This window comes from Falco punctatus, assembly GCF_963210335.1.
Source record: "Falco punctatus genome assembly, chromosome: 1".
Lineage (NCBI taxonomy): Eukaryota > Metazoa > Chordata > Aves > Falconiformes > Falconidae > Falco > Falco punctatus.
Genome location: NC_137580.1, coordinates 86533161 through 86554813, shown reverse-complemented (window position 1 = coordinate 86554813; position 21653 = coordinate 86533161). Strand labels below are relative to the sequence as shown.

At 38.9% G+C, this 21653-nt stretch overlaps 2 protein-coding genes across 7 annotated transcripts in view; one reads left to right on the top strand and one right to left on the bottom strand.

The window, feature by feature from the left end:
* ARVCF (ARVCF delta catenin family member) overlaps positions 1–20458 on the bottom strand; it is a 290531-nt gene extending 270073 nt beyond the window's left edge. For 2 of the 6 annotated variants that reach the window (XM_080373939.1, XM_080373936.1), the window contains exon 1: positions 19861–20458. The gene's annotated coding sequence lies outside the window, so the exon portion shown is untranslated. Of the gene's footprint in view, positions 1–14623; positions 14731–19281; positions 19799–19860 lie in introns of those variants that run through there. The other 4 variants (XM_080373935.1, XM_080373938.1, XM_080373944.1 and 1 more) reach the window with 4 other exon arrangements.
* A 173-nt stretch (positions 20459–20631) lies between these two features.
* The window catches only part of TANGO2 (transport and golgi organization 2 homolog), a 41733-nt gene continuing 40711 nt past the window's right edge, over positions 20632–21653 (top strand). Inside the window, exon 1 of the mRNA XM_080374000.1 lies at positions 20632–20782. The gene's annotated coding sequence lies outside the window, so the exon portion shown is untranslated. The remainder of the gene's footprint in view (positions 20783–21653) is intronic.

The window sequence follows — 21653 nt, the reverse complement described above, 5'->3', positions numbered from 1 at the left end:
TATCTTTTAGCTCAAATTATTTTTTTCTGGATCATACATAGGATTTCCATAACCTTACACTTGTTACATATACAGAATAATAGATTCCACAGAACACATACATACTTGAATATACAAGGAAATGGGCAAATTTTTCAAATCAAGTTAACGAACTGTTAATTCCCAGGGAATACAAACACTGTCTTCGGCTACATTTTGCCAAGTCTTGGTAGGTATTCTCTGTGCTTTTTTTAACTCCCCAAAGCATCAATTTCCAAACGTTTTTGTACCTGCCTGTTTCCAAACTAGAAATAAATCTGTTTCTGTACAGACACTGCAAGTTGGAAATCGCACCTTCTCCTCTGCAGAATTTCCAGAAGTTAAAAAAAAGCAAGACAGTAGTATCATGGAATCCTTGATTATCATTACATACTGGGCAAGACTCAGAGGAATATATGTATGCCTAAGTGTAGCTATACCACTATAGTGCCAAAGCACAGCTGGCCATTGGTCCTTCTACTGCTGGCTGAATTTGTAAAACAATCACACTGATATATGGGGTATCCCCTAACAGCAGTAATTTAAGTAGTCAGTATCACAAATAACTAGAGTTTGTTTTGGTGGATTGTTCTGTGGTTTTCCTTTGTTTGCTTGTGGGTTTTTTTGGTTGTTTTGGTTTGGTTGTTTTGGTTTTGTGTTGGTCATTTTCTGTTTGTTGGTTTGGTTTGTTAGGTTTTGTTGGGGGGTTGTTTTTTGTTGGTTATGGGTTTCTTGGTTTTGTTTGTTTGTGGGTTGTGGTTGTTTTATTTTGGGTTTTTTTGGGGTTTTGTTTTTTGGTGTTTTGTTTGTTTGTTTGTTTTTTTACAGTCCTCAGAGAAGAGTGCTCACACACAAGGCCCAATCTGAACCCACTAATACCAGTAAAAAATTATTAATACTCAGAACCACAAAAGATATATGTGCACTAATGGGAAAATTAGCTTTTTATATCGATGAAACTGATACAATTTAAGAGATCTAAAAAATATGAACACAGCTATCTGGAGACTGCTTTTATAGAGGAAGACACTGGTTTCCCCCCAATCTTGTAAGCCAGTCAGCATTTGGCTGCCTTACAAAAACCATATATTCTCCCTGAGTGCCTCCACCTTCCACAATATATGTTTCATTTCATAATTTACAAGTTAAAAGGCAACACTATGTCTCAATACAGTAATTCCAGTGACTTTAGGATGACACTTGATGAAAATTTATCTAATTAGTAAACAAGATGCTTTATTTATCATCAACTCTGATAACTAAATGCTTTCAAGTACTGCAGAACAAAGGAGAAACCTCATCACAAACATGAAACATACTAGGAAGCAGAGCATGTACACAGAAATTCAGTTTGTCACAAAATAAAATTTCATTAGAAGAGTCATGTTGTTCCAGAAGCAGCACTGATGGAGAAGGTAGAATCATAAGAAATGTGTTGAATCAGTACAAATCTAACCGCAGGCAAGAATTTTCCTCAAAAGTTTCATTTTTATTAGCAATTCAGACTTCGTCTGAAGAGCAATTCAATCCAGATGTCAGAGGCAAAATCTGGCCATTGCTTGCCTTTTTAATTTTTTTTTTCCCCAAAAAATAAAATGAACATGTGATCTCCCCTAACCAAAAAGAAATACAAGAACCGATAACAATCAGAAATAACGTTAAACAGCCATCAGAGGGGTATTATCACAGATTTTAAAATGCCACTAGTAGTTTGATTAAGTTTTAAAACATTGCAACAAATCCAAAACTGATCCTTCTAAAATTACTTTTTAAGTATGACAATTCTGTATAAGCCATTTTAAAAGCTTCTACTCTTAAAAAAAGTGGGAAATTATGGCTTATTAAAAAAAAAAAAAAAACAAGAAGAATCTCACTGATCAAGAAAAAAGTTGAATGGCTAGCTTTTAATTTATGTTTTCAATATATATCAAGATCTCACTTCCGTTACAAATCTATGTGCTCTGCTACCTGTACATGCCTGTAGCACCAAGGACGGTTTCAGGAAAAAATTATAATTCTCTATAACTTACATTTATGTATGTTAAAACTTCTCTCACTTTTGAGCAATATAGCTCAAAAAGTATGCCTGACATTCCTCAAGAAGTGTTTGACATTCTGGTAATTTTCACTTGATAAAAAACTAATCACTATAGAGCATCTGAAGATGTTAATGGGAAAAGAAATTCAAGCGTATGTTACATGCACTGTAAAAAGATCAGACTAGTACAATTCTTGATGAGAACAATCACCTGCTATTAAAACATATCTCTAACTTTTTGCAACAACATACTCTTAAAATTTCAAGGGGCATGGATGTAATGTGATTTTGCATATCCTTGTACAATATAGCTGAGCAAAACACTAGGTAAGTCAAGCAGCAGAGCAAGCGAACAAGATTTCCAGTCTTCACTTATAACCTTGTTTAAAAAGTTTAGACTGCCGAACTCCAGGTCCCAGAAGGTCTGAATTTCTCAAGAACCAAGCCAACATTGAAACTACAGCAGTAGTACAAGTGGAGTTGTATTTTGAACTTGCCAAACAAGTATCATGGCTTAACACATGCTAAGGAGAGAAGAAATGATGGAAAAAGGGCACTTAATCCAGTGGTCTGTCATGAGCTTGAACAAACTTCTTTCTGCCAGACCAGTTACCAAGATCTAATGAGTATATATCCTGAATAACTGCAGTAAGGACTATCTTAATAAGTCTCATAAATATTCAAAAGACCCACCATATTAGCAGTCCCAAACACAGTAAAGGGTGAAGGTCTCTTAAAGAGCAGCTCTAAGCATAATGCAGCCAATTCTGACTGGAACCTCATGTTGAACCAGCGCTGGCTGACAAGGGCATGACCTTCTATTGATGCTGAAAATGATGACTTGGTTCAAAAATTGTCTCATTTTGCTGCCACAGATTTAACAGTTCAGGCTTCATCCCCATGAGATGAGTAAAACATGCTCATTAGGTAACCTAGCTCCCCAGAGACAGGATTTTCAACAAAGGGTAAGCACCTTTATTTTAATATTACAAATATGTCCTCAAGGTGCTTTAACGCAGACCAGTTGTAGAGGTGAAAACCAATCACAGATCTCCAGTCCCACCACTGTGCCACAGTACCGCATTCTCAACAGGAAGACTGCACTGATGAAAGTTATGGGTAACATTAAATATACCAACAAAAAGCAGTGAGTACTAAGCAGAAATACAGCTCAATACACCATCACAGGAATTCTGAGGCTTTTCAGAAAGGTGCATAAATAAAAAGAAATAATTTTAACTTTGGACTGCATAAACAACAGGCACAACAATTATGAATTCTTTTAGCAACTTCTTTCAGCTTGTCCAAAACATTTACTGCCCATTGTTTTCATCTTCCTACTTACAGACACGCCAATGTCAGACAATATCTGTTACAATCAACTTGGATTTACTATTCTTACCATCTGTCTTAAGTCTAACCAATAAAGTAATACTGAGCAAGAAAAAAGGATGACAGGAAGAAGGGAATCAGAATACCACAAAGATAAGCAGGCAGTTATTTCTTACTCTGAATGCAATAATAAAAACTCTAGAGGCCAAAATGTTCCAGCTGAGCTAACTATGGCTTCCTGCTGCTGTTACTAACATGGTATTGTAGAAAAGTAATTGCAAATATTACTCAAAGTACAAAATACCAAACAGAAACAAACAAGATAATGGAAGAAACATGTATCTACTGGCAAAGCCAAAATTCATTAGAAGATTATATTCAACATGTTTTGAAGCCAGCTGTATAAAGTGACACTGGAAGCCTTTACATTTAAATAAGCCTTTTAAAATTCTTTATTTCACTAAAAGCAGGAGTTTGACCTTAAGTGTTAATTTAAATGGACACAACTAAGTTGGTTAAAAAACCCCACAAACTGGAGTTCTATAAATACAGCTGCTAATGGTAGCCTCAGAATTGCAGCCACACCGCAGCCCGACGCACAGCTCTGTCCATCCAGCTCTTCCCATGTCGGGAGAGTCACTGAGGGTTACACTCAGTGAGAAACATAAAAGGAGAATGTCTTGCATCCCTGAAACTCCTTTCTGGACTTTCTACCCTTTGCACTATGAGGATCCTTACAACTTTGCTTCTCCTTGTAGAAGACAGAACAATTTAAGAAATGTTCAATTATTAACCATCTTTCACAGAACCTGCTCAAAGCAGAGTCAGTTTGAGCAAGTTGCCCAGAACATTTTCCAGTCAGGTTTTGAACATCTTCAGGAATGTAAACTCCACATTATCTCTGGGCAACTTGCTCCAGTGTTCTGTTCACCCTAGCAGTAGATTTTTTTTCTCAATTTTTGATTGAAATAAGACTTAACCACTTTGTACCTATCAGTATATTAGACTATGTTGCCTGTTGTAGTATCAGTGATCAGTGGAAGCTGCTTAAATCAATGAGCTCTGAAAACGACAATGAGATGTATAACCATGAAATTTATCGAACATGCCTGCATGCATTAGTAATGACACAGTATGGCCTCTGGGTCCAATAATGCAGAGGGCTGGATTCCTTCATCTTCCAACGACTGCTCTAAATTCCCTGTCACACAAGGACACACAAAACAGGCATACATTTTTCACTTCTGGATATTATACCTCCTTTAAACCAGCTGGGTTTTGTCTTGCTACTGTACACACTCGGTAAGTTTCTTTCAATTTCATAGTGTCAAAGATATTTTAAATAATCAGTTTCTCACGAAGAAGCTACTATTAACATTCCTTGCCTCAAAAGATATATGCAAGCAGTTACTCTGAGGTGGAACTGGGAGAAACCTGTATAAACTCAGTGCTCTTGAGATTTCTATTAGAAATCAGTTGCTCAATTCCATGTGAAATTACAAGAATGCACAAGCGTAGTTTTTTGTTCTTTATTACAAAAGTCTCAAGTGACATCTGCTATAAGAAGGACAATGCTAACAGGCAGTGAAACGTCAAAGGTTTCCCAAGGAGAAGTCATTTCTGTTCATGATTCTCCTCTCAAAACACCTAAATAATTCAGTTGTATTCAGTCAAACTACACCTGTGTGAAGAAGACAGAAATGAATTATCAGGTGGTTAATCACTAATACTAAAATTCTGTGATTGTTATATTTGTCCATAATTCCTTTCTCATTTTATATTCTCTAGAAGAAAATGCCCTGAGAGATTTCTTTTCCCCATTAGAATTTCCCAACTTGCTGTGAATATTTTATATCTGTGCAGCTACTAAAGTCACTAAATTATCAATCTTGTACTCTAAAATAAGTCAGCCTATTTCAGGATCTTCCTTCCCCTTCCCCTTCCCCGCCCCTCCCCCCCCCCCCCCCCCCGCCTTCTTCATTACAGCTATTTTAATTCTAGACTCTTCACACACTGTGCACCTGTAATCTGTATCTACATTGTATTAGTAGGATCCTCCTAATTAGATTTAATTTCCTCAAGTGAGAAAAAAAGTGACATGCTAAGCCTGCTAGTTCTTTGAGGAATGTCCTAGAAGGTCAAATGGTGTGTATATAAGGGCTTTGTGATCTCTTCGACACAGGTACGGTAAGGTTGGTCAACATTTCAGATGCCTTCAGTAATGAAAAGCAAAGTAACTGGTATTGATTCCATTCACATCAATCTCAAAACGGTACAAAATAATAATATTCTCTGTGTAACAGTCTCATGGGTACGTGCAGATAGACTTAATAGATCACAAACAGTAGAAAGCTCATTTAAATCAGATCCTGTGCAAAATTCTAGTTTTCTTAACTGAGCTACTATGCAGACAGTAAAGTATCTGAGATGTCTACATCACCTATCCTTATGAATTTAATCAGTCAGAAACTCTCTGAAGATCAGTAATTTTCCTATAGATTACAGCTCCACAGTTTGTCCACTCCTGAAACAATAGCCCTGTTCTTTAACAGAGACACCTGTATTACTATTTTTGAAACTTCTACCATCCCAAAATATGTTGGTTTACTGATTCAAAGAAAAAATAATAGAAAAAATACAATTAAAAAATATCAGACTCTCCTTTGTGAAACCAGCTGTTTCCCCCTACCCTTCAACCTCTTTTCAGTGGAAATAGTTGTGGTTTTTTCTGTAATTCTTGCTAGTCTTCCTTTTATTTTTGTGGTACTGTGACAAGCTACGCCTTAGATTAATCTGGTTTAGGCCTCTCAAGGGCTCAAAAGCTTCTCTCACAGGCCTTGCTTTCTGCATCATTGGGGGAACGACACAGCCCACTCATATACACACTAAAACTCTAGCCTGCAGCCTCCTTTTCCCAACTGCATTACAGCAACACACACATCTGCATTTGGCACCTGTAAAGTTCTTTCACCACTGGGATCAGTAGCCAACTTGTTTAATAAAGTAAAACACAGCACTTTCAAAATGCAGCAGTATTTATTCATTACTGCACAGGCAGTAAGCCTGTAGCGCAAAAGATAAATCCAACACGGTCTTATTTATGCTTAAAATGTCTATTGCCAATTATCGCAATTCTCTCAGTCCAACTAATGTCCATCTCCTGATGGGGAAAACAACCTCAACCTTTCTACTCCCTGACTAAAACACCAGCATTCTCCCACAGCCCCTGCATAGTCTCTTAGTTCACATAAATCTCTCCCTCTTTCCAAGACACAGGGTCCTGAAATGGTTAGTATTACTGGAATCCTCTCTCAGGCTGACTACACTAAAGGAGAAATATTAAATACATTTTAAAGGCCAAAAAACCCCACTAAACCAACCAATCAAAAAAACCAAAAAAGGAGATGAGTAGTATACTCCATTTTAGATAAAATTTAGTTATTTTATTTGAGCATTAGTTGGGATATTCCCTATTTATCTAAACTACTATTTTTATCTCCAGTGCCTGGTCCTTTATACAAGCCCCTTCATCAAGTCTGATGGAAAAAGCAACAAAACACACTATATTAGATTATGTCTGAGAACAAAAAAGAATACTTTTTTGCGATGCATACATTTTCAGTAAGCTTAGACACTGTAGACCTAGCCTGGATTTCTTCAGCAGAGAAGACAAAGTATTAGTCAACCACATAAGAACCGGAAGAGCCGTGTGTGAGAAAGGACAACATAATACCAAGGTCTAACAGCAAACTATTTTCAGTAAAAGAAGGGAATTGCAGATACCACTGTATGTGACAAAAGAACAACTGCATCTGGAATTCAGTATGATATTCCTGAGATCAGCATTAGAGAAAGACTGACTCAGCATAAATATGAACTACTGAAACTACCGGAGAACAGACTGATGGTTTCATGAGCAAAAGAATAAGAGTTTGGATTATTTAGCCTAGCAAAACGAAGGCTGAAAGGAGGCAATACTGTCCTCACTATATATACCAAACATTAAATTCTCAGAGAGAAAAAAAGAGCATGAGAGGAGCTATTAAAACACAAAATCAGATCACTCTGAACTGGATAAATAAAAAACAAATAAATAAGCTGAAGTATGGGTAAGTTTTGAACCACCAGAACAATCAGTTCATGGGAAGGAAGCTGATGTTATGTAGAAGATGCTTCAAAGGCAGAACAGCAGAGCTGTCCAAATTTGAAGGAAGGCCCACACAGCTGAACTGCAGTGGAATTTCCGATGTGAAATCATTTGCTTATTCTACAGCACAGGTCTCTGTGATGACAAAGGAATGATGCAACATGCTGGCGGTTTAGAGAATATGCTTTTAGATGTAATTACTATATATTACTTCCTTCCCCTAAAATACGAAAGCCAGGCACCTGGCTGTAGGAATGCAGATGGAGATTATGGTATCTGTACAACTTCATATTTGAAAGAGAAGGAAATAGTATTTTCCTTAAGTATAAGAAAGGGAAGGAAGTGCTAAGCTCAACTACTGTCCGAGACCTACAAAGTTTGGAGGTACAACTGAAGCAGGACAGATGACATATGCTATGGTAAATATTACACTACCAAAATGAGTATCATACAGTTCATCATAATCTGAGGTCCCAGGAACAGTATCTCTGCCCTTAAACAGTTAAGTCTTGAGAAACACGGTACTCTGAAGTAAAAACAGCAAAGATGCAAGTGAAATAACTTAGCCTAAAATTAGCAGAAGGGGAACTGGAATGAAATTTGAGGTCTCCTCTCTGAATTACCATACAACATCACAGTTTGAAGCGAAGATTTTGTATGCTAGATGGAGAAATCTTGCAAAAGATGGAACAGATGATCTGACAGATCAGATGCAAATTATACTGTAAATTAGACTGTATCTTGCAAATCTGCCAGATATAGCATCAACTTTAATACATATTTCGAAAATATAGAAGTTTATGAAAGGAAAATGCAAATATCAATTAAGAAAACTAATCAAAGTGTGAATTCAGTATTTTCTGAAGGTATGCTACATATATAGATTACTGCATTTTAACAAGTGGCACTGTAGTCCTTCAAATATTGATACATAAAATGAGGTAGAAAATTACAGAATCTCTCCAAAAGAGAGAGAATACAAGGTCAAAACAATACAGGAAAGTAAAACATCTTGTAGGACAGGGCTTAAGACACAGTTTTATCAGCCAATGTTACCAACATCACTACCCTCCTACAGAGAGGGATATGAGAAGAATTTGCTAAATATAGCCAGAACTGTTTGGAAGGATGCCTATCCTTATTTGTGCATTCATCTGTTTAATTGTGGGCAATACAGTCCACTCGACAGCCTGAGGCAACCGTGGATGTTCAATATCCTCTGAATTTTACAATCTCAACTGGAGATTGGACTTAATTGCACAGTTTACAATATTATAAATGGGAACTTTGTATTTTGAAACTCTCCACATTTCTAAGTACCTCTGCTACTTTTACTTAGGTTTGGGAACGTACCAAATGCCTTCAAAAGCGAGTGCAGTTTTACGCAAACATGGTGAGAAAGGCCACAGAATCCTTGTGTTTATTATATGACCTCAGGTCTTTCAAATCCAAATGTATACAAATATACATCTATATTTTTACATTTAAAAATCAAGTTTTATGCTAAATGCTCCTTAGTTTGGTAGTTTGAAGAAATTGATCTGCGAGTGCATTTTTAAAATAACTGCAATAATTTAAACATGCTTATCAATACATCTTACCAAATTAATGCACCTTTATTTGAAAACAAAGCTGAAACATAAAAAATACAAGTCCAGGGAAATTTCTACATGCAAAACCTTTGGAAGGATTCCTAAACCTAAGTCCCTTGGCTTCAGTGACAATATTGTAAAGAAATATAATGGAATTAAAGTGGCACTGGGTGCCTAAATCCCTTTAAGAATTTGGACCTAAATTCCTAAGGGGTCACTAAAAATCTCAGCCAAAGTATCAACTTATTTATAAATCACAGAGAGCTTCTCACATATTCCTTTTACTCAGGATTCAATCACCATTGATCTTCCTTCAAAGGGAATCTAAGCAAGCCAGGCTGCAAACTTCATCAGACCTCTGCTAGTTGTTAGCAGAAGGTCCAACAGCTCAAGAAATTCCTTAGTGAATTTTCCATACCCTCAGTAGGGCTTAGAAAATGTGCAATGATAATTGTCCAGAAAAATCAAAATTTTGCGATTGGAAAAGAGTGTGTTCAAACACTCAGGAAGGAAAAATCCCTTGGAAAACAGAATCCGGTATTATCTCCTGATAATTTAAGTGCAAATAATTGCATAGCATTGTGAAGAGATTAGCCTTTATACAATTAATAATATTTAGAGTTTATGTTCATTTTCAATTTAAAAACCACTTGTAACGATACAAAACAAGAATTTTATTACTGGGCTGTATACAACTAGACAAGTCACGTTAGATCTTCCTGAAGAGCTAAATGAATATAACAAGCTTCAGTTCTGTTTAATGTTAGTTCTTCAGTCCGTTAAAAACTACAACTCCTGAAATTCCAAATTATCATACTGCTTCTCTGCTTCAAAACAGTGAAAAGTAATTTGTGGTGTCATAAATGAAATGAGGTGGTTACTTCCTTGAACAGACAGACAGCATGGGTTGGGATTCAGAAACCCCACCACCAACACAGCAAGTAGTTTTTGTAAAAGCTGAAGACTCTTGTTTATCACCTAAAGGAAAATACCATCATGAAACCCTGATAAAAAAGATAATGCAGCAAATATTCTTGCAAGAAAATATCCTCATTCTGTATAGGGCAGAATACCAGCACAAAACATACTCTCAAGAGCTAGCATATCATTCATGAGCTAACCAACTGAGAAAATTGTCTGGGGCACACTATTTTGTCTGGATTCTTATTTGTCATACTTTGGGAGTTTTATCTCAGCATTAAGCAACAAAACAACATGTAACATACTATTACACAAAAAAATACAATATCGTACTTGAATTTGGTTAGATTTAGTCCAAGCTTGGTACGGAAGTGTTTCACTAAACAGGCCTGATGCTGAACATCTTAGTACTGAGTCTTGAACATTTGAAGCACAAACCAGACCTTTTATACTGTATTGTTCCTACAGCAGACAGAGTTTTGGTATAATGCCACTAAAGAGAAGACTGGCAACAAATAAGATATAAAAGTTAACCAATAACTAGGATTTTTTTTAATAACCTGAAGAGCAGTAAATTTGAAAACATTCATATTTCTCTGGAATACACTGAGATTACTCCTGTTGACAGACTGTGGGTATATTTGGATATAAAGATGGTAACACCATCAGAAATGGAAGGCTGTATATCTGGGAAAACAGTGCATACAATACTTACAAATATGAGTTTTCTGTTTGACATTCAAATAAAGAATTAATGAAGCGTACATGTATCTGTATGAACAACGGAAGCTTCACATAGGCTTCATACACCAAGATTATTTGTGATATATTGTTTAGGTTTTCTCGTCATGCTTAAAACCCACCAAGAGGTTTTATTTTGTGCAGTATAAATATACAGTTTTCCATCGGACTTATGGCTAATCTGAGATCAACACCACAATTAAGAGGGCTAGCAAGTAAGGGAATAAGAACGTATCTCCAGGAAGCTATGTATTACTTTCAAGTAACACTGGTATTCCCAAATTCTTAGTCGTAACCTGTACCTTCTGTTCAACTTCACTGACTTTAGACTTGGAAAAGAACATCAGAGGATCACATTCATCTTTTAGAATGTGTTCCTCCTCTATTAAGAGACACAGAAAGACTATAGAATCATAGAATACCTCAAGCTGGAAGGTACCCACAAAAGGAGATGTATTAGCATTAAGAGAAAATTACATTCCAGTTGAAGGACAGAACTGGAATAAGAGTTACTGTTACTGATAAAGAAATTCTACCAAGGTTTCAAATTTCTGGATTACAGAATTTAATCAGCTCCCATCACCACATCACATTAAAAACAGCATCGTACCCTCCACCTCTAGAATTCTGCCTCAGGAAAGGGAACACTGTTTTTTACTTCCATTATCTCTCAGCCTGCAGTAAGGAAGTGCCTTGGTCCGAAACCAGAACCCACAGGAATTTAACAAGTGCTATTTCTGCTTGTAGTAAAATCTTCAATATGTAATTTACATCTTGATATGTCATCATTTCTTGGTATTTAACTTAGTAACAGCTTCTGTAAAGTAGAGATTTTATTACATAAATTATGGAAGTAGCAGACTGAGTATAGTGGATACAGCATAAATTTCTGAATCAATACAAAATATGTCCCTGGCAGTAGTTGTTATTCTATGCAGGTGTGTTATTGATCACAATCATAATGGTCTCACTTTAGCTGCCGTCAATAACTCACTACTTGCATTGTCACACTGAATTAAAGAAGAACCCGTCTAAAAATATGTGGAGAAGTTAATACCAGCATGGTATGACCCAGTCTGTGGTGCAAAGAAGAACACTGCCAGTTTAAGTTAGGAATCATGTTTGAGACTGTACTTGACGTTACATTGATAAAATAAAGTCAAATGTGGTATTTATTCAGGCAGAAGAGTAAATGTCTTCAACATACTGGAAAACTCTTAAATTTATAGCTACTGCATACAATAAAACTATGCTTTCAATACCTTGGGACCATTATTAGGATACAGTTACTGTTATGCAAAACTGAACCGAAGTTCTACAAATGGTTATTGTCATTTTACTGATCAACATGACTGAAGCTTCCTTGCATTAGATAAAGAATTCCAGAAGGAATGTTATATTATTTCACTTTTTTAAAATAGAGTTCATTTCTAAATCAAATCTTGACAGCAACATAAAACAGCAGAATACGAAACATAAGCCAAAGATCTGTGAAGTACCGAAAAGTGAAATATAGATAATGTTATTATGGCAATTGTATAAAACACTACTATTATATAATGCATATATAAGCATTTTTCTTTTAATTAATTCAGAGTAGACGCATAATAAAAGAACACACATTGTCATTGGCCTATCAAAATGGAGAAACAGATCCAGATACCAGAAACAAAAGACCTCCCATTACCAGCAATCTCATCTTTATATCATTTTCAACCACTGTAGAAGATTAAACAAAATGTTAAGATTATGTGTCAAAGGAAAGAGCAGAACATCATTAAAAATGTCTACACCAATAATTAGTGCTCTTTACACATTCTAGAGAAGCAAAGGGTGGGGAGCGGAAGAGACCCACACCATGTTAAAGGAACACTGTTTTTGTGAGACACTTTAATTGCATTTCCTATGTATCTCCTGTTCATGCTAAGAGGGATTTTCCTTGACAAGCCAGCCCGGTATAACACCTTAAGTAACACTCATGCCACCTTTCTCTCCATATGCAGTCTTATCTAAGGCTTCCATCTCTTTCCCAGGAACAGCAAACCAGAAACCCTTGCAGTAGCAAGCTTATGGATTCTACTAGAATCCTATGAATGATGTTACGTCAATACACATCACAAGAAACTCAACCAAAGATCAACTGAATTCTTTCAAGGTTCTGACAACTGCACAAAATAATGGTATTTATTTTTTTCCCCTTCAACCTCGTACAATTAACCTCAGAGGTCAGGTGAGCTGAGAGGTCAGCATGAACAGTTGTCTAAAAGAAAATTCAACCCATCAATGAACGATAAAAATACACACCACATGAAAGTTCTTCAAAGATTTGATGTGTACCTAACAAGAACAATAGCCATGCCGTCTCACTTTCAGCACCTGACATGCATCCTTATTTAGGAAGCCACTCTCCATACACTATCCATGTATTTGCCTCTCAGCAGAGAGAGAGGCTCCTTCAAAGTGCCAGTTAAAACACTTGATTCAAACTCACAGCCTGAATCAACCTCCAGAGAAGTCTGTCTCTATCCAGTGTTTTTATTTGCAGCCAGAAGTGGCTGCCCTTTCTAACTCAGGCATCTAACTGACATGCCTGAAGTTACTGTAGCTCTCCCAGCCCAAGTGTCATATCAGAATCTCCTTCCCCAAAACAGTCTGTGCTTGATGAACTGTATTTCAAGTTGCTCTACAATTCACTTTTCTCTGGGGAATCTCTGCAACCTTTTATACTCTGCATACTGCCAAAAATTATTGTTTTTTTCATTTAAAACCTGCAAAAATAAGTCTACCCAATATCACTAATATGTACAGCTCTCATCAAGCTGTGAATCCAGTAGACATAGACACTTGATTAGTTGATTAGTTAAACATTGACATACAGTTTCTTGACCACAGCAATAATCCCGTAAAAGTCTGTGCAATCGCTTCTGTCACTGTCCTGACTTGCAGTTACTTAAAATTTTATTACTACATAACCCAAACTAAATAGAGAATATTTACTGTAATGAGAAGGTTCCATGGAGGAATTGTGCTGATAAGCTTCCAACTCATGGGTAGAAATTACACTGCCAGAGCAGATGAAGAACAGGCAATTAAATTAATGGAAACAGTAGCTCTACTTTCACTAACTTAACATTGCAATGAATGTAGATCAATTAACAGAAGACTTTCTTACAGCAACAAGTTAAGGCAGCATTTTTTCGTACAAAACCCCCCTCATTATCCCTCTTTTTATGACAGCAGAAATAAGGGGGGGAATTAAGTTTAGAAAAGAAAAAAGGCATATGTGATACAAAGCCCAGATTCTACAAAGATATTTTTGTGGCCAGTACTCCAAATCAAGCTACTGTTCAGCACCCCAAAGTCAGTCAATACCACTGCATCTCTAATACTGTATCACATAATTCAAAATAGATCCAACTAGGAGCACAGGTCTTAGTATCAATACCCTGGAAAGCCCACTCACAAGGATGACTGTGCAAAGAAATCACTGATGCCTAAGTCTACTCCCAAATCCTTACATTCTGAAACAAATAAGGAAAAGATGACATTTTTTGAGTTTACCACAACCACACAATGTCACGACCAGCCCAACATCAATATCCTCACCTTCCCTCTCACTTGCTTGCAACGTTTAAGCTGTAACTCTTCAGTAATGTATTTCAAAAGACAGTAAATGCTTCACAACTCTTAAATAAACCATAAGCAACTAAACAGTAACTGTTCTGGAGGACAAAGGCCTGGTGGCAAGGCACTAGACTTCAAGCTTCCAATGGCTTATGACAGCAATAACAAGGCAAACAAAATAAATAATGAAAATAAAATTGTGAAAGCTACCTTGACAACATCCTTTTAATCTTCAGCCAACTTGAAATGTCATGTAAGCACTGAAGCAGCAAAGAGATGATACTGCTTTGATAGCAAAATCTCTATTTCTCCCTGACCTACAAATCACAAACGAATAGATTAGTGGTGCACTCGCGTATTTCCACACAGTAGCTCACAGAAACCCTGTTGCACCTTCTGAAACAAAATGCACATGCTCCAAGATGCAGGAAAACCATGATTATAGGCATCATCAACTGAAGTATGCACAGAAGACTTGATGCTGCAGTAAAGGACCTTATGGAACAAAGATCCTAAATTGCCCAAGAAAGCCATCATATCTGTAGAGATGAAGCATACTGCATGTAGTTCAAAAAGGTCTTCCTAGTGCAATATAAACTGGAGAGTGAAGCAGAGAAGCACAATCCTGCTCGTGTTCTTAATGGATTGTAGTACCTTGTTATACTGCTACCAGCAGCATCACCATTAGACAAGTGTCGGATGAAAATTACTTTCTTGGGCTACTCAGCCTGGAATCTGTGATCTAAATATTACAATTTTTCTCTTTATAAATATACTCTATATTCAGAATCACTCAACTTGTCTCATGGTAATTAATATCAGCTGCCTAAGACTTGCAGAATCAGACCAAGATATCCTTCACACAGAGGTATGTGGAGAGATACAGAACTGCACATACTCAGGCCCACAGGCTCTTTCCTTAGTGTACTACTGCTAGTAAACTGTTTCTATCTTGTGCCAAAAGTCTATGCTTGAGAAAATACTGATTCAGAGATCTACAGAAGTACCCACTGATTTTGTTTTTCTAGGTCAACTCCTCTGAGGGCCTGATTTTGAAAGATATGATTAGGCAGATCCCCTGACTTCACTGTAGCCAGCTTCTTGGAACCAACTTCAGATGGCTCTTACCTGGACCCAGTGACATTTCCATCAATTTTACCTAGATTGGACAACAAAAACTTCACTACATAGAAAAATAGGAGGGTATAAACAATATAAACTTTTACAAAGTTTGATAAGCAGTTTAAAAAAAATGATATCAGTAAAGCCAGTCATTTCAGGGATATAATGGTGCCTGCCTTAGTTAAGATCCATTCTTTTCAGTAAGAGACCATTTGTTTCAATACTGGTGTGCTCCCAGTAATGACAGCTATTGTAAGAAAATATATTCATACATGCTCTTTGCATGAATGAGTAGTGACTAAATATAAGCTTCATTAACTAAAGTGAAGTGTTCCTTACAAGAGATTAAAGTATTTTAAAATGCCACCCATGTATACATTCCTACTAGGTCTCTTGCACATTTTTTTATCCCCAAGATAGGCACATATTTTGGTGGGCCAAAACGTCAAACTATCCTGAAAAAACAGTGGCAGTCAGTAAGTCTCATTCAGGACTCCAAAATATTTTTTTCATGTAGTCTGTATAAGTTCATGATGAAAAAGACATGCAGTCCGCTTACCATTGAATGATTAGCCATTTACACACCACACAACGAAAACACCGCTTCTTGAAAACATGACTGCTCAAGGCTGGAGTGCCAGCCTTCCAAAAGATTGGATATAACTACATTGAGCTGCCTGTTCTTACAATGTTGCAGAAAAGCAGACACACAGAAAGAGTGAGATTCACTAAAATTAGTTATTTGTCTTACATACTGTTTAAAATTAATACAACCTAAGCTAACGCAGAAGATCTAGCCCTCTAGAACTTCAGCATACAGAACCAAAAGTAGTTTTACAGCTTGTTTTGGGTTGCCTGCAAAATGTGAGGGGAGGAGTGGAAAGGACAAATGAGAAACAGAAGAGGGTGGTGGAACGGGTTGCCCAGAGCAGCTGTGGATGCCCCGTCCCTGGCAGTGCTCAAGGCCAGGCAGCATGAGGCTTCAAGCAACCTGGGTCAGTGGAAGGTGTCCCTGAACAGGGCAGGGGAGTGGAACTAGATGGTCTTTAAGGTCACTTCCAATCCAAATCATTCTATGACGCCATGAAAAAAACTTTCACCACAGTTTTTTGGGTCTGGCTTTGTTTTACAAAAGTGAGCTGAGGCAAATTAAAACCATTTTATTACTGAAGATGGTTGCTACTTTTTTCAGATGTTCAGGTGGCTAACCTTCTTGGTTCAGCACACACGTAGACCACATCCTGCCTGGAATTTACACAGCATACTTCAAGATTTCCTTGTTCTTACTTTAATGCTTAAACCCATGATATTGCTAATGCCTTTGAAGAAAATATGTTTACCAAGTCACAGGTATATGCTAAATGTTTTACATTACGGAAAGAACACTTTTTCTAAAAATACGTGGATTTTAATCTTAACAGAAGTCTCAAGGCTAATTTCCAGGTGACTCATATGAAGTCTGAATAAGGTAATGGCACGCAACAACTGATAAATTCTTTCCCTATCCATGCTGGCGTAACCCTAGAGCTGGCCTTTTTCCTCCTTCTGTTGGAGAGACAGGCATTAAAAGTAAAAAATTGGACCCAACATTTCTGCTTTGAAGATTACTATGATGGCTATTAGGAATAGAATGCACTCACGCTTGACAAGATACTGTCATACTCTGGGTAAACTGTAAAGACATAAGCTAAATATGATCTCACACTTAGCTTCTACAGCATTTGTTTACAATGTCTGTGTCAATGATTTATACTCACACAGTAAAATATTAACAGCAACAAATTATAAACCTAGTAGCACAAGAATTCTAACAGGTTTTCCTCACAGTGTATCAATTCTGACACTAACCAAAATCCACCAAAATCACTATAGAAATCATGTGTTGCATTACATAAAATCAAATACAGAAGCTTAGTTTTATGTAACTGTAATATCCATGCAGATGGTCTGCAGGATAAGATATTTTCTCTCAACTGCAGTTTGTACAAAATTTGAAGTATAAGCAAATGGCAGGAATTTTGCCATTTCTAGTGCAGCGTCCTAACTCAATATAATGGGAATCTCTCTATATTTGTAACTCTTACCAGTTCTTCCAGTACTAAAAATTGCTGAGACTGAAATCCATTGCAGAGATTTTTAATTAATAGATGAAAATCAAAGAAAGGAACTAATTTTCATCTATTCTAGCTAAATAGTAGGTCAAATGTATAGTTGCAGTAATTGAAATTCAGTTATTTATGTTGACAGCAACTATGGCATAAAAATAAAATCAGCAAAGTCAACTTTATAAAGAACACCAATGTCAAATACAATACATTCTATGCATCTCTGAACAATACATGAGGATGAACTATGCAGTGAAACTATGCAGTCAAACTGTATTGTTCTTCTAAACCCTGCCCTCCTAATACATTCCTTCAGCCAAGTAATGGGAAGATAAATCCATTTGCCTAATGGAGCATATAATTTAAATATTTCAGGAAAGCATTTAGAGAAAGATGTTGCTTAAAATAAATATAACTGCCATCCATCCAAATATCTTGCATGATAAAGATCACAGCATAGTTCACAACTTATTCTTCCTGTAGAAACGCCAAACTATCCAGCCCTTTCATTTACTTTAGTCACCATGTATATCCTGTGCTACTTTATTATAACAAATCCTTTCTTTCCACGGAAGATTTAATATTAAGCTGCATTTTTTCTCTTTTGCAGTGCCTTGCAACATTTCTAAAGCCACTAAAATTTCAGATTTTACTACTGCACCATGCAGTCCTGCACAATTTTGTAAACAAAGTATGTTTAAATTTATGGAACCTTAAAGGGCTAATGTACTTAATACAGACTGCAGCACTTCATCCACAGGAAGATACAATGAGCCAATGTCAATATTCCGTCATTTAGAACCATGATTTTACCATAAAGCATTCCCATTAATAAAAAATAGCAGTTTTTTTCCCACAAACTTGTATCTAGTGTTAAGATGTTATTAGTATAAAAACAGGTTTTACTTTATAGGAAAAAAAATCTGCTTGTTTTTTTTTTTTAACATGCTAAGAATCACATTTTGTATTGTGACCTACCTAAGGCACAACAATACAGTGTAAAACACAAAGTACTTGTTATAATAATTCCCCCTTCCACATACACAAACAAGTGCTTACATTAAAAAAAGAAAAAGAGAAAGGGAGAAAGACAGTCTTTATTATTTGCATGCTAGAAGTGATCATTTTAAAGAGTTGATCAAGTTTTGCAAACATTCAATTTTAATCATGTATAGCAATACTGCAGGAAAAATGAAAAGAAAGACACCCCTAACTTTGGCTTATAAGTCTGTAATGGATTTCACGTTTGTGAAGAAATAGGTTAGTTTTGTTTGGGCTTTGCTACAAAGAGATTCATCTCTTATGCATGCCACAAATAACCTGAGCAATGACTTCCCTCCATGTCAAGAGCTGCCCATCATATTACAGGATTAATATAATGTTGATTTGTTTAGGGGGTGCTTGTGTGTGTGGCTTGCGTATATAATTTTAGCCATTCATATACATCAGCTCCTCGTTGCATATCTCACAATAAGCTGATAACCGCTGTTAAACCTTAAATAGCAATCTTTAGCAAACAAAGAAAGCCAGTCTGCAATCGTGATGTAAAATCATCCCAGACATACTACACCCTGCAAGAACCTCTCACAGAAAATAGCCCGGCAGCCTCATTCATTCCCCCCGACCCAATGATCTGCTCACCATCTCCTCCGTCTTCCCTTATTTCTCTGTCCTCAGCTTATTTTCCTTGCTTCTGCTGGCTTCAAGGAGGTGGGTGTACCCACATAAAAAACACACCAAAAACCAAAACATACAAAAAAAAAGAACAAAAAAAAAAAAAAAAAAGAAAGAAACCCCCCACACACAACTCTTCAATAAAATACTCAGCAACCACTGAGCAGCATATCAGCGAAAGCCCCTTGTCTTCCCCTCTCGCTTCCCGTTCCCCGGGAGCAGGAGCCCCCTCCGCGCCGCTCCCGCTCGCCGCTCACGCCCTCCCCACTCCGGCGCGGCCCCGCGGGTGCCCGGCTCCCGCAGAAGGAGCCTCCGTCCACCCGCGCGATCCCCCGAGGGAACACCCGGGCTGCATCAGCCCCGCTATCGCCTTCTTACCCACCGAGACGACATAGTAGAGGGAGTCGGGCTGATTTTCCCCTCCCACCTCCACATTCCTATTTACAAAGGGTATCCAAGACCATCTTTATCCAAACGGGGGGGGGGGGGGGGGGGGGGGAAAGAGGGGGAGGTGGAAGCGATTATTAACCCTTTTCTTGCATTTACCTTTTCTACTGTGATTTTTGGCTGCGTTTTTAAAGCACACGGGGGGATTTTTCTTCTCTACAAAGCACGTAAACCCGCTGCCATCAGGCCCTGCGGGCCCCGCTCCCACAGCCCAGCTCGGCGACCAGCGGGTGAGTAGGGTCTGCACAGTAGCCCCACAGCCGCTCCAAAAAAAGGTCCAAGGGCAACGCCGAAAAATGCATGACCTTCCGAAATTACTTTTCGGAAAATAACCGCCCACGCAGCCGCCCCGGCCGAGCGTCCCTCAGGAGAGGCCCACCGGGCGAAGGGAACACAGTTCCCGCTCTGGCCGTGCTGGTTTCATCTTTCTAACTCTCTTTTTTTTTCAGCAGGGCGTTATCGTTCCTCAGCATTCACACCTGGGGGGGAGGAAGTACCAGTGTAAGGTAAGCGGCACCGCCGCCTGCCCCCGCCACAGCGGCCAGCGGGCCGAGGAAGGCAGCGAGGCCACGACCCTCCCCCCCCACAGCAGCCCCGCCGCAACCCCGGCCTCACGCCGCCGGCCTGCGACCGACACGCAGACCGCCGCGCTGCCCCCGCGGCGCGAATTTTCCTATTGGGCATTTCCTTTGCGATCGCGCCCAGCAACTAAAGGCGCATTGGTGCATTCCCGGCGCGCTCCGCTCACTGGCCGCGCGCTCGGCGCGGCATTGGCCAGCGGGAATGTCCGTCCGCGCGGGGCGGCCCGGCCCCTGGGCGAGCGCGCGGGGCAGCAGCGCGGCAGGCGGTCGGCGGGAACGGCCGGTGCAGCCGCTGCAGCGCGGCGTGAGGCGCCGCCCGCCAGCCCTGGGCGGGAGCGGGGCGCGGGGCGCGGCGCTGCCGGCCGCTGCCCGCGGGAGCGGGGCGCTGGCCATGTGCGTTCGGCAGGAGCAGCAGGGACCGCTCTCACCTCACCGGACGGGTACGCGAAAGCGCGCGAACCGGCCTGCAGCGCTAAGCCCGCCGCCTTGCAGCACGGCTGAAGGCTTTCTGCGCCTGGGGAACGAACCGGTGCTTTGCACAGCTGCAGGGCGGGAGATTCCAGGCCCGGCTGATGTCTGCATAGCGTGCTGTGACAGAGGCCTTGTCAGGTGCAATGCAGCCAGGAAATGCTGGCGCACGGTCCCTATGGATTTGTCCAGCTCGCCCTTTTCGCTATTTGCAGCGGTCTGTGCGCTGTGGTCCAGTCACCTCTCAGCCTCATGGCTTGAGCTTCCTACAGCCCACTTTTATACCTTACTGTCTACCCCCTTCATTATTTTTATGTTCCTCCTCTGATTGATTTCCAGTGGGTTTGCCCTCCCTAACCGTGGTGCCAGTGTGCCAGTGATACCAGTGCTTCGGACAAAAGCACTCCTTTGCCGCTCCTATACATGCTGTATTTTATACATTAAAGGACTAGTTTAGTCCAGTTTACCACAGTATTACCTGGAGAGGTCACGTTTAAACATTGTAACAGCTAAATTCTTTTCTGAAGTACTTTTGGCAGAGCTAGCCCCCATCCCTGCATTCTTTATTTCCACATATGTTTGCTTGTGTTTTCTGACATTAAAAGCACATTATATTGGTCTGGGATGATTTAATTGGGCACATCAGATGATTCTGCGACTAATCAGTCGTGAATTATCCACTCGTCTACTAAACTACAGATTTTATTAGTAAAGATCTTGCATAATCTAGACAATTGGTAGAGATACCAAGTAGGATCAGAGCAGCAGGAACTGATCTCTAGAAAACTCTGCGTAGGTCAGTGACATCTCCTCTTTAGCAACTACTTTTTGAGAACTCTGAGG